This window comes from Natator depressus, chromosome 2, assembly GCF_965152275.1.
Source record: "Natator depressus isolate rNatDep1 chromosome 2, rNatDep2.hap1, whole genome shotgun sequence".
In the NCBI taxonomy this organism is placed as follows: Eukaryota; Metazoa; Chordata; order Testudines; family Cheloniidae; genus Natator; species Natator depressus.
In genome coordinates, this window is record NC_134235.1 from 47271504 (window position 1) to 47284852 (window position 13349).

At 39.7% G+C, this 13349-nt stretch overlaps 1 protein-coding gene across 3 annotated transcripts in view; it reads right to left on the reverse strand.

The window, feature by feature from the left end:
* The window catches only part of CPNE3 (copine 3), a 64723-nt gene that overhangs the window by 49546 nt on the left and 1828 nt on the right, over positions 1–13349 (reverse strand). Inside the window, exon 2 of one of the 3 annotated variants that reach the window (XM_074944145.1) lies at positions 1718–2447. The exons of the other annotated variants lie outside the window; for them this stretch is intronic. The gene's annotated coding sequence lies outside the window, so the exon portion shown is untranslated. The remainder of the gene's footprint in view (positions 1–1717; positions 2448–13349) is intronic. 3 annotated transcript variants of the gene reach the window in all.

Genomic DNA, 13349 nt, shown 5'->3' on the forward strand with positions numbered 1-13349 from the left:
TTGCCTGCCTTGTTTTATGTAATCCTTGTTCACCTGCTTCACGCACATCTTCTTTATTTGATTCTTGGCAAATAATGCAGAAATTGCAGGAAACTGGGTGGATCTCGATACTTACTACTGGTTCCACGGTTTACCTACAACTAACCAATGGGTATCAAACCACCACCTCTTCTAAACTACTGTTGCTCTAACTAAAAAAATTACTATCCTATGTTAATTCTGCTCTAACTACAAAGCATTATGTACTATAAAACACAGTAAACATGCAAGAATGATTTCACATATTACAGGAAATATAACTTGTGCTATAATTAACTTATTCCTAACATTAGGATATATGAAGGACTATATGCTATACAGAGTGGACTATTAGGGTGCTAGCGGTATTAATGCCATGGTATATGTCTTCTCATTTCTGTTCTGAATAGACTGAAAAGGAATTATGGTAAACAGTTTGATTTGATTTGCTGACAAGTCCATACACACACTGTTGGTATAACATACATTTCTGGTGAATTTTGGCAGCCACATTTATTTGCAAATGTGAGGGTCTAAATGTCAAAATTCAGCTTGGTAACAGCCATTTTTTAAATCAGCAGGTTCAAGTTATGTTAGAAAAAGCTGTTACCAACTTTTAATAAAAAATACCGCTCGATGCCTTAGAGAACGTTGATTCTAAGATTTCCATCTAGTCTATTATTGCTGTTGAAGAGTGCCGGAATAACAGCTGTGGATACTGTCAATGTGTCTTTACAGAGTGGAAAAGATGCTAGCCAATTTGTGCCCTTTCTGTGGAGAGAGGACTTCAGAGATTCCTGTCACCTTTTCATTGCACTAAATCCACTTTACCCCCCCCCCCCAAAAAAAAGCATTAATGGAGAGAAAATAAAAAAAAGATTAGTGATTCAAAACAAAAACAAAATTTGAGTTGCCTACCCTGATGGTTCCCATTAAAATTCCATTAACATTGGCTAAGGCTTGTGAACATTTCTGGAAACTTTAAAAGAATTTCCAAGAACTGTCTTGAGATAAAATTATTACATATCACCTACATTTCTATGAGCCCTGTAAGTGAATGGTCAGTGAGCAAAATTATTGTACACTGGTGTAGTGAAATATTTATTTATACACCTATAACGCTCAAATACAGTAGGGTCTATATAAGAAGGAGACCTTCAGCGTATCTACCTCTCCCCCCAGCCTAATGTCATACACGAACTTGCTGAGGGTGCAATCTGTCCCATCGGGCAGATCATTAATAAAGACGTGGAACAAAACCAGCCCCAGGACCGACCCCATTCGTTTGGTCCCATTCATTTTTTTAATGCTTGTAATTTAACTCTGTCATTGCATATTTCTCTTTTTAAGGTCTCATTCAGTTCCTTCCAAATTTCAACAGTGTCAGCAATAAAACAGCTATTTCCCTGCATGTTGTTCAAGGCTACAGAAACAAGCTTCAGGGTACTCAGCATGTGTTCAGCATTTCGCTTAAGCCCAATATTGAGAACTTCGGCTGTGACAGTGCCATCTATTTTTTCACGATTTTGTTCACAGATGGTCATCAGATTAGGCCAGTTTTGATATAGCACTTAACACAGTCCACTACTGGGTTCCATCACACGTCTTGCAGGAGAGTTAGCTTGGTTCCTCCTGCTTTTTTCAGAGCAGCTACTGCAAAGTGGTTGTTAGGGAAGTATTTTGCAATTTCAACATTAACCTTTATTTCTGGAACACTGAAGTCTTTGGCTAGGAGGTGCAGCAAATGAGCACTGCAACCGTATGTTATTAGCTTGGGACTCTCTTCAAAATTTCTTCTCATCTTGGACACATTTGCAGCAATGTCTGTGACCAAGCTGCATACTAGACATTTGAATTTTTTCCCCACGGTTTGTTATAGCTTTTACTGCTACTTCTTGTAAGTATTCTGCTGTGTGTGCGCGCATTTCCTGATGTATCAATTGTTTCTGTAAGGAAGACATTCCCTTCTTCTGTTGTCACACAAGCACATACAACAGGATCATTGTGGACACTGCTCCACCAATCAAGACTCAGGTTAACAATTTCACCCTCTAGATCTTTTTCACACTGCTCAATTTCTCTTTCATACACTTTATCCAGCAATTTGCCTGCGATATCTGCTCTGTTGTGTGGACTGTGTCCTGGTCTTAATGACTAAACCATGTTAATGAAGTGTGGGTTCTCAATCATATGGAAAGGAGAGTTTGTTGCATAAACAAACTTGGCAATTATTTTTTTGTAATCTGCTAGTTCTTATCACAAACTTATCTATGGCTGTTTCCGGATGATGGAGATTTTTCTTTCCCTTTTTGCTAGAGGTGATGTGACTGAAACACTATCACTGGCAGATAACTCGGAAACTATAGAAAATGATGATGATCTTGAAGGTGGATAGTCTTCAGAATCCTGTATGTTGAAGATGGATTCTCCTAAAAAAAAAAAAAAAAAAGTCAATGCTGTTATTTAATTATTATTACCATACTGCTCATTTAGTATTACTCATTGCATTCACTGATGCTCAGTACTACTTTAAAGGTGAAATTGTAAAAGGAAGATCTGCCTATTTCAGCTATTTATTTTTTAATCACAACTGCATCTAAAATGATAGTACCACAGAACAACTATATTTTTTGCTCAACCATGAGAATTCAAGAATAGTCCAGAAGTAAGACAAGCAGTCCTTAAGAAAGAAGTATGAAATAAAAAAGTTTACCAACCTGAAGATGCAAAGCAGCCTCCTCCTGAGAATGAGCACTTCTCAGCTGTTGTTTCATTCGGGCAACCAGGCCTTGCATTTCTTTTTTGCACTGTTTGCATTTTGCACACATGCCAGTCTTACCCACAAGTAGAGGAAGTTCATTAAAATATTCCCAAACTGGGTCTCTTTTATTGCAAGCTGCCATTATAGGTTTTCCCTTCTAGTGCGAGAATGGTATGCTAGATCTCAAATCAATGAAGGCTACTCTCAGAAAGACCTCAGGAGTTCTGGAATATGCTGCTCCAACAGTTTAACTTCTGTTTCTACTGCCTGTCCTTCCCATCTCCAGACTTTTTCTCCTTGTCCAAATCTATTCTGCCCCCAACAATCTTCTATTCAGTGAACTTTTTGAAACTTTACACTTTTAGACACAGGTAAGGGATTGACTCTGTGTACACAAATTTGCAGAGGGACAATAGGGTTGCGGTCTGTTATTTTTCACCTCTATACATTATTTAATAACATTGTTGCTGTTATCTCTGGAGACACAAATCCACAGTTTGAGAACTGCAAAACTAAGCATCTCTGATGGTATCTGAGCACCCAGTCCCACTGCGTACATAGAAAGATTAACCTAAATCTTTACAGAAGCCCCTGGAGCCCCATAATACTGGGTCCCTAATCTATGACTACTGGAACTCATTAACAAAACTTTTCCTAAAGATTACATGAATATATTGTCTCATGCTGTAGAATTAGAATTTGTAATCCCTATTCCATGATGAGATATCTTTGAGCGATAATGTATCTTTAGATCAGATTTTGTTTGTAAAATGCTTTTTGAGGAAAAAAAGCAGATTTTTAAAAAAAACAATCATTGATTTTTATCCACCCTGCTATAAAATAAGCCCTAGCCCTTTACATATATACTAATCTGAAAAAGGTTCCAAAAATAAGAGCTCTGAAAAAGCCATGTGCACAAGTTACTGCATTATTTTGAGCACACTACAGACTTTGGTTTTGGCAACAGTGAATTTACACAGGAGTTATGAGCTTTAATTTTTATGACTTCCAAGAAAGACGGTTTAGAATTGCACAATGTAACAACAACAGGAAACACCCTTTAGTTCATTTGCATGTACCTGTACATCCTAATAGTTCATATCTAAACTTCTGAGTATCTCTTTGTCTGTTAGAAGATCTGTGCAGTAGAGACCTGTACTACTGCTGACTGAACCAGTGGGATTGCACTGGTGTAAGTAATAGCAGTGCCCAAACTATTTTAAACTATTTTTTTATTTTATTTTTTCTCCAGGGCATAAAGAGAGGTTCCTTAAACAGATCTGATATTGTCTAACAAATACAAATGGACAACCAAGAACATACCAAGGCAGTTTCCATGCACTACTCCTGGGGGAATTCTGCACCACTGCGCATGCGCAGAATTTATGTCCCCTGCAGCTTTCTTTGCTTCCTTGCAGAAAAAGGACTTTCCGACAGGGAAGCCATAAGAGCGGTCATGCAACCATCCCCAGCAGTATATTTTGGGTGCCAGGGCAGCCGTCAGAGAAGTAAATCATTGTGGGGCAGGAAGCGGGACTGGGGAAGACCTGACTGGTGGCTCCTACCCTGCTCCGGGCTCAGCTGCTAGTCCCGGCTGGGCTGGGCAGGATGGGACTACTACTTCCTGAGCACAGCATCCAGGGCCATTTCAGACCCACTCCCATATTTCTTCCCCCACTGTAAGACGCTCTGCAAGCTCTCCCCACCCCTTGTGTTTCCTGCACCCATCGCTCCACAGCTGCAGTGGGAGGGATTCCTGTACAGGGAGCTGCTCCCCCATCCACCCAACCCCTGTACATTCAGACCCCTTCATACCCAGACCCTCCCGCTGAGTCTCACCCCCCCCCCCGCATCCAGAACACCCCCCAACAAGCCCCACTCCCCCTGGACCACTCTGACAAGCCACCTGCACCCGGATCCCCTACCAAGCCCTAACCAACTTCACATAGATTCCCCACCCCACTGAGCCCCATTCCCCAGCATCTGGAACCCCCCACTGAATCCCCCACACCCTCCTGCCAAGCTCTATCCCCCCACACCAAGACACCCCTCCCCTCCCCCCCCCCCCGGCTGAGCGCCACCCACATTACCCCACACAGAACCCTCTCAACCCACAGCTGGATCTCCCCACATTAAGCCCCTCTACACTTGGATACTGCATTCCTGAGCCTGCCTGCCCACACCTAGTGAACCTGGCACAGAGGGACAGGGCAATGGGGTGTTTCTGAGGCAGGCCTGGTCCATGCGCAGTATCAGGGTTGGGTGCAACTTCACCACTGAGTCCATGTCCTGTGGGGGGAGCTGCACAGTGATCTCCCACTTCTGTGCAACCAATGGCCTGTGCTCCCCAATGCCATGCTGGAGTCTCCACATTTATTTAACAAATTTAAAATTCTGCAAATGATAAAATACTGTGTGCAGAATTTTAATTTTTTGGCACATAATGCTCTCAGAAATAATGTACCTTAGGTCACTTTCTTACGTAAAGATCATTGCATTCCTGTAGTTCAAACATTTACTTAAAATACTGGTGGCATAACCTGTATAATAGGTCAGACTATTAATTCGTTATAAATAGATTTATATAAAAGAAGCTGCCCTGAATTATTTTGCCAAGTAGCATTTACTGAGGAACAGTAATACTTACTACAGATAGTTTCTTGACTGCGGCTTTTACTATCAGTTTGACTTTCTGGGTTTGTCTACAAATGGCTTTACCAGGTCCTGTGATTTACTACACCTCATTAGTCTTCCTAAGCTTTTCTATTGAAACATGGGTAAGGCCAATGTACCTACTCCATTACAGCACTTTTAAAGTTAGCTATTTTGCTTAGGGCTGAATACTAAGCAACAGCAATCTCCTGAATTACAGGGCAGTATAAAGTTTATACAACAAATAACCTCTAAACTCATCAAGATGTACAATGAAAATGAACCTGTTAAACAGTATTCCGATAAGCAAAAATATGTTTATCAGAATAAGGTCTATAGTTTACCAAAATACCTTTTAGTGTCAATTACTTTAGAAAAAGATTTCAGTTAAGCAACTTGACGAATGCCCAAGCCATGCCTTTTTTTTTTTTTAATTTATATAACATTTTTACTCTAACTTCAACAAACAGTCAGTAGCTGGCTGTGTGATTAATGCAAAGTGGAAGAAAGGAGGATATTTTCTAGTTAGAACTTGCTTCTATCTGCCAGGCAGGAATGAAATATAAGTGATCACATGTTCTAGTCTAATACTTCACACACCCCTTTTCAGTTTATTAGCATGGCATGACCGAATCTCACTCTACAAACTCCAATTCTTAAAAGTCATTTCTCAGGGGACTGATTTCAGAGGTCTGCCTATGTGCTTCTCAGTGAAAAATCAGAGTCATAGCAGTGATATCCTTGCATTAAAATTTAAAAAAAGAAAGAAACCAAAACCAATAATAAAATAAATTATTTGTATACATCTACCAAACCAAAGTTCCCAAATTCAACTCCAGGACCTTTTAGTCAAAAAGAATGAACAGTTTAACACAGGAAGAATTCACTTGTATTATGCCCCATGACAGCAACACTGTAATGATTTATGAGATACTCAAAATCAAAGTCCTATTTTCAATTACTCAGCTTTCTGGGGAAAAAAATTTACTTTGAGCTAAAAGTCTCCATGCTTATTTTCAAACCAAAGGAATATTTTTGGAATGTTTTGGTAAAGCTTATGGCAGTCATTTCTGGGTAAAGGCTTTCTCTGACTGAAGTAAGAAAGCCAATACTATTTGCACTTCGATAACTCAACAAGTTTGGAGCTTAACATTCTATGTTGTCAGAAGAATATGAGATTAATTGAGCTTTAGTTCAGTGAATATAATATACTGGATTTGTTCAGTAACCAATATAGTTGTAGATGTGTTGGCCCGAGGATATTATACAGACAAGGTGGGTGATGTAATATCATTTATTGGACCAACTTCTGCTGGTGAGAGAGAAAAGCTTTTCAGCCACATACAGCACTTCTTCAGGTCTGGAAAAGGAACTTTGAGCATCACAGCTCAATGCAAGATGGAACAGATTGTTTAGCATAAGTAGTTAACACATATTCTAAAGGGACCATTCAAGGAAGAGTGGCCCATGTCTGCAGCCATAGGACAAAAAGCGGGGTTAGTGGTTTACAGATTGCTGTAATAAGCCATAAATCCAGTGTCTCTATTCAGTCCATGATTTTTAGTATCTAGCAGAGTTAGGAATTCAAGCTCCAGTCTCCTCTTTTGAAAGTGTTGTGCGGGTTTCCTTTGAGGATGAAGACTGATAGGTCAGATAGAGTGTGATTATTAGTGAAAAGTGTTTGCCCACAAGGGACAGGGTGTTTGTGTCTTATGATATTCCTGTGAGTTCATTTGAGAGCACAGAGATGGTCTCGTTTCACCCACATAGCAGTTGTTGAGGCACTTACTGCACTGAATGAGGTACACCACTGTAACAAGGACTCCTAGGGGGCCACACTGGAGTTACTCAATTAAGGTGAACTGCAAAGAATGGGGCAGACAATCCCCAAAGCTGGTGAGCATTCCAATACTTAGAATTATCAAACCAGCACAAAACAGCTTCTTTAATACCTTACTATTTACCCAGAAGCCAACAACACAGTTCCCTTAAAGCAACCCAGTCTTAGGCTCCACCCAGACACCCAAGTCAAATATGATGAGGATTACTGAAAATCTTATTCATCATATAAAAAAGTTCTACCAATCCCCAAGGATCAGACACATTACCACCCAGGTTAATGAATATTTCAGATCTTACCCAAATACACTCTTACAGCCAATTCTTATTAAATAAACTAAAATTTATTTAAAAAAAAGTATTGGTTAAAAGATTAATATACATACAGACATGAGTACAGTTCTGAGGTCAGATTCATAGCAGAGATGGTGAGCTTTGTAGTTGCAAAGAGTTTTCAGAATTAGTCCATAGGTTGTAGTCCAATGTTCATATTCAGGGTGATCCAGATTAGGACTGGAGATCTCAGCCTTATGATTTACGCGTCCTCTGCATGAAGCATCAAGCAGATCTGAGATAAAAAGGATCAGGACCCAAGGGGTTTTTATACAATTCCAGGCCTTCTCTTGACAGGTTGGAGTCCTTAGGCAAACAACAGGCAATCACGGAGACTGAAGTAGACCTATTTCCTAAACATTACCGATAGTTAGCTACACAGATTAACACAAAGCAATTGCCTGTTTTTCCACCATTCGCAGGTGAATTGTTATACATTTTAAAGAGAGATGAATACAGTGATATCACTATGTTTACAGTTCATTTAAATGTTAATATTTCCTTTTGAGCTCTGAATTAACAGAAAACAGCATAGACGGACTGTTTGATTACATTGTTAACCTCTAACAGTATATACGTAAACACACAAAACCGCAAACATTATCTATCAAAACATCTCTAAGGGCTGAATATGGGTCAATTAGCTAGCAAGCTGTGTAACCCTTTCTGGCCATAAGTCACACTTTGTATAAGATTTGTTGCAATTATATAACAGTGGTAGAAACGATGACTTGCATGGTCATACACTGATCAGATAAGGTCACAACCACATGCTGTGATAGGCACGTGTAAGGTCCACTGATCTTGAAAGGTATGTTGTGGGTGAGTGTTGATCAATGTAGCAGTAAATATACATCTGCAGGTTTTGCATCTGTTCTGTTTGCATCTGGTCTGGTGCCATGTTGAATTGGTGTGTCTTGGTCTGTAGGGACATTTGTCTCAAATGACACCACCATTCACAATTACCACATCTCCACTGGCAATCTGACTGAACACCACATAGCAGACGAAACCACACTCAATTACATTGATTGCTTCAGGAAAAAAAATTGACTGAAATCCTTAAACATCACAGCCATCATAATCTCTCCATCAGCAAGAGGCCAGCCATAAAGTCCCTGAAATCTAACCACCAGATATCAAATCAGCAGACTGTGGTGATGCCAGAGTAGTCCTCAACAGCGACAACTACGTTAACAAGCCCAACCGACAACTCTCCAATACCACCTACTATAAAGAACTCAAAGACAGTCCCATATCCTTAATTTCCTGGGTAAATTGTGGTATCATCAAATCCTTCCCCAAACACCACCTAGAGAAACTCTACAAACTCATCCCCCATGAACCCACCACACAGACCTCCTACATGCTTCTCATGATACACAAACGAGGGAACCCAGGCAGACATCATATCTGGCCATTTCACCGATGGAAAATGATATACACAAATCTTTTTATATCAAATGGAGGTTCCCCAACATTTCAATCTAAACACATACTGGTTTAGTTAAAACAAGTTGCAAAAAGATAGATTTTAAGTGACTACAAGCAAAGTCAGAATTGGTTACAAATAAAAATATGAAAACTAACACCTAACTTAGCAAGCTAAATGGATTCAAAGCAAAGGCTTTATCTCACCATATGCTTACAGCAGTCTGTACTGCATGAAAAGCCTCCCTGCCAGGACCCCTCGCCCAGTTCAATGATGCTTCCTTTGACTTTCAAGCACTACGGGGCAGTGAGTAGAGATGGGGGTAGAGAGTTGATTTGAAGGCCATTATTTCTCGTTCTTATACCCGTCTACCCTCTTGGAGGATTATCTCCAGCTGAGGTTCAGGCAACAGCCAGTCTATTTGCATGGAAACTCCCAGCTGTTCCATTGTCAACATGTAAAGTTCTTGCTCACACCCACCTTCCTGCCAAAGAACAGCTGCTTACCTAGGTGATAGTCCATTATAGTTCATCTGATTATGCTGATATCTGGCAGGAGCACCAGTGTTTTTGTCTCTGAAAAACTGGTCTGGGCCTGGTTTTCTTAAACTTGGAGCATATTATAGCAATGTTAAACAGTAGAATCTTATAACTTTACGTACAATGCTGATACACATATTTTAACAGGACAACAACATTCAGTAGATTATGAGTTTTCAAATGATACCTCACAAAGCATACTTTGTACAATATTTATCATCTTGTAAAAATGCTGAACATGGGGTACAGTCCATCACAATCATATTTCTGAGCGTGGATCTATTGTATGAGCTCCTTTTTTTGAAACTCAAGAGACACAGCCGACAGTTAGCATGCCACAAGGCTAACATCTTTTTGACATGGACAGTAAACATTAGAATGGAGTCAAGAAGCATCCTAAAACTCCCTGCCCTGCCCTGGACAATAGAAAGGCATGCGGAAAATGAAGGGATTGCAAATTCAAAGAACTACTTGGCTAAAGAAAGGTTGAACAGACAGGAGGACAAACTAATCCAGAATGAATTTGGGAACAGACTCTGAGAAATACCACTTTGGGGTACATGGGAAGGAGTGCAGTATGATGTCAGGCAGAGGGGCATCCAAAAGGTAAGTTAGGACTGCAAAGGGAAACAGCTGAAGGAAGAGGGATCTGACAATGACAAAATGGAGTACTTGTGGCACCTTAGAGACTAACCAATTTATTTGAGCATAAGCTTTCGTGAGCTACAGCTCACTTATGCTCAAATAAATTGGTTAGTCTCTAAGGTGCCACAAGTACTCCTTTTCTTTTTGCGAATACAGACTAACACGGCTGTTACTCTGAAAAATGACAAAATGGCTGGTCAAAAGAGACAGAGAAGAAAATGCTTTTTAGAAATGTAAAAAGATACCTTTTTTATTCATGGTGACTAAAAATTCATTGCAACTAAAAATAAGGCAAATTTATTTACACAACGTCTTCCAATTTCCGACTAGATATGTTAGCTATACAGTTTCTCTTATCTCCTCAACTAAAAATCCAGTTATATATCAAAACTGTCATAAAAAACCTGGAACTAACAAAATGTGTGCCAAACCTAAACTACTCATATTACATTTTTCTTGTATCATCGCTGATATTTGTCTAAGATTTTGGGAGCAAGGATCATCTTCATTCATAAAGCACCAAGAGCTGGTGTCACTATATAAATTAGTGAGCCAAGACACCTGATTGCTGTCCATAGTCTCTCATACCAATTGGTGACAATTTGTTTAGGAAAGTAATTTTAACAACAAAGTATTTACAATCAATTACTTATATGCTTAATTAAGCAATTATATAGCTCAATTTACATGTATTCAGATTCTTAATTTTTCATTTTGTTAAAAATGTTGAATGATATTTCTTATTAAATAAGAGTTATAATAGATACATTTTTACTTGTGATTTGAGTCAAACTGCTTGGATGGAAAATCAAATTCAATTAAAAAAGGGGCAAAAATTAAACACAACTACCTTAAATGTTCTGGAAACACAAGAAAAAAAGTTTATCAAAAGCTCATCAAAACATGTTTTCCATTTAAAACTAACTGATTTATTAAACAAGAAAAGTATTATCTGCAGTTGGTGAACTGAACTGTTGTTTCTGGGCAGTATCTTTCAAGATTTCAGAACTTCTAAATCTGATCCTCTCAAACTTGATTTTTATTCATAGACTGGAAAAGGAAAACAAGCTTTCCTGCTTTTTCTAATTCCCAATTTAAGTCTGAACTACCCATTGAACTGAGCTAGTTTAATAAACTCAACTGAAAAAAAAATTCCATCTGCACCTGAAGTAGAGGCTACTGCTGCCAAAAGCTAATTTAGCATTTCAACAAATTCTGGTTCCAGGTGACCACCATCAGGTCAGAGTTTTAAGTTTCTTTAAAGGATGGCAGCAAACATATACTAAATACTATGAGTTTAATTTAAATGTTTTCATTAGATTATAAACAGGGCTTAAATTCTCAGAGTATTTCCCAGAACACCCTCCCTGCCCCTACAACATCCTATAAAAACTCTGGAGGGGTTGAAAATATGTACCAGAGCTCTGCTCTGGACAGCTCCAACAAATCTAAGCTCTGATTATAAGTGCAAGTCTTAACATAGGCTGTCAATTTCAAATACGTTTATTTTTAAAAACAAACTGCATTTAATTTTAATTAAAAAAATCTGAATTTTAATTTTTCTAAATCACTGATTTTCATCCACCCTGTACACACAAATACTTGCCTAGTTACCATGGCAGCTAGCCACACATCACCCTTGCCATCAGTGTAGGATGCCACATGGTTGTCTTCCTAGAAAAAGGTGATAACTAGGGCTCCGTGTCTGTCACGGAAGTTGTGAATTCCATGACTTCCTGTGATCTCCATGACTAATACAGCAGTCAGTGTTGCTGACCACAGGGTCGTCCAAGCAGCTGGCCTTGGAGCCAGATGCTCAGGTGGCCCTAGGGACAGCTACACCGGCCACTGCTAGAGCAGCTCTGTAGCCAGCTGCTTGGACAGTCTCACAGCCAGCCGCACCGGCCACTGCTCTGGCGACCCCGGGGACAGCCCGAGGAGCTGCCAACATGGCTGTCCCCGGGGGTTACGCGCCTCCCCCACCCCCAGCAGAGACCAGAGCGGCAGTGGCCTCCCGGGGCTCTCCACACAGCAGACCCCTTGCTTTCCCCTGCAACACCCCTCCTCCCCCTCGTACCCCACAAGATTCGATCATGAGTATTTTTAGTAAAGTAATGGACAGGTCATGGGGCCATGATTTTTTGTTTTTTGCCCGTGACCCATCCATGACTTTTATGAAAAATACTCTTGGATTAAATCGTAGCCTTAGTCATAACGCTTATCTTACTATATAGACAGACCCACCAGCCTGCAAGTGACCTGTGCCCCACGCCTCCGTGACTCTCCAAGATTTATGAGCATCCTCAAATGCATTGCTTCAAGCATTACTAATGCCACTCTCCATAGGAACAGCTGGCCAATTCACCCAGAATTACTGATAAACACAGTTAGGCAGCACGTGAATGCACACATCCAGTTGCTGCAAGGTTCTGTTGTATGAAAATGGTTTACCTGGGGGAAGATTAATTGGGGATTCGAGGATAGTTGAATTTCTTTCATAATTACTCCACAATCAAAGATTTTTGGGATCCGTAAACAGTGTAACATGAAGTGATATGTATACCAAGGCTGCAATAAGACCATGCCATATGCTACATTACTTCTACAAGTCTGTTGCTTACCTATGATTACATTTCAACCTAGACAGCTACACACTGAGTATTTTTCTACTCAGCTGAAACAGAGCGCATCAAAACCAGTGTGAGTTTATGTAATTTTACCTTTTAAAAAAAACCTGAATCAAAACAAAGTTCAGGCAATTTCAACAGTAATCCTAGAAAGATTACATTTTCATTCTCTAAAAACTTGTCACTTTTAGCAATTGTTGTTCTGAACAGTAAGATAAGAACATGATGTTCTGTTTTACTGAAATATCCATTAGATGACAATGTATTGAGCCAGTGTCAGATTCAGCGCGTCAGACTGAGTTTACTGGAAGTCTAAAAACCCAACTTGTTTCAACTAGATCTAGCCAAATATTTGGACACCACCCCTAAATAGTCACCTACTGACAAATGAAGTGAGCTGTAGCTCACGAAAGCTTATGCTCAAATAAATTTGTTAGTCTCTAAGGTGACACAAGTCCTCCTTTTCTTTCTACTGACAAATGTAGCCAGTGCCTGTCCTCAGA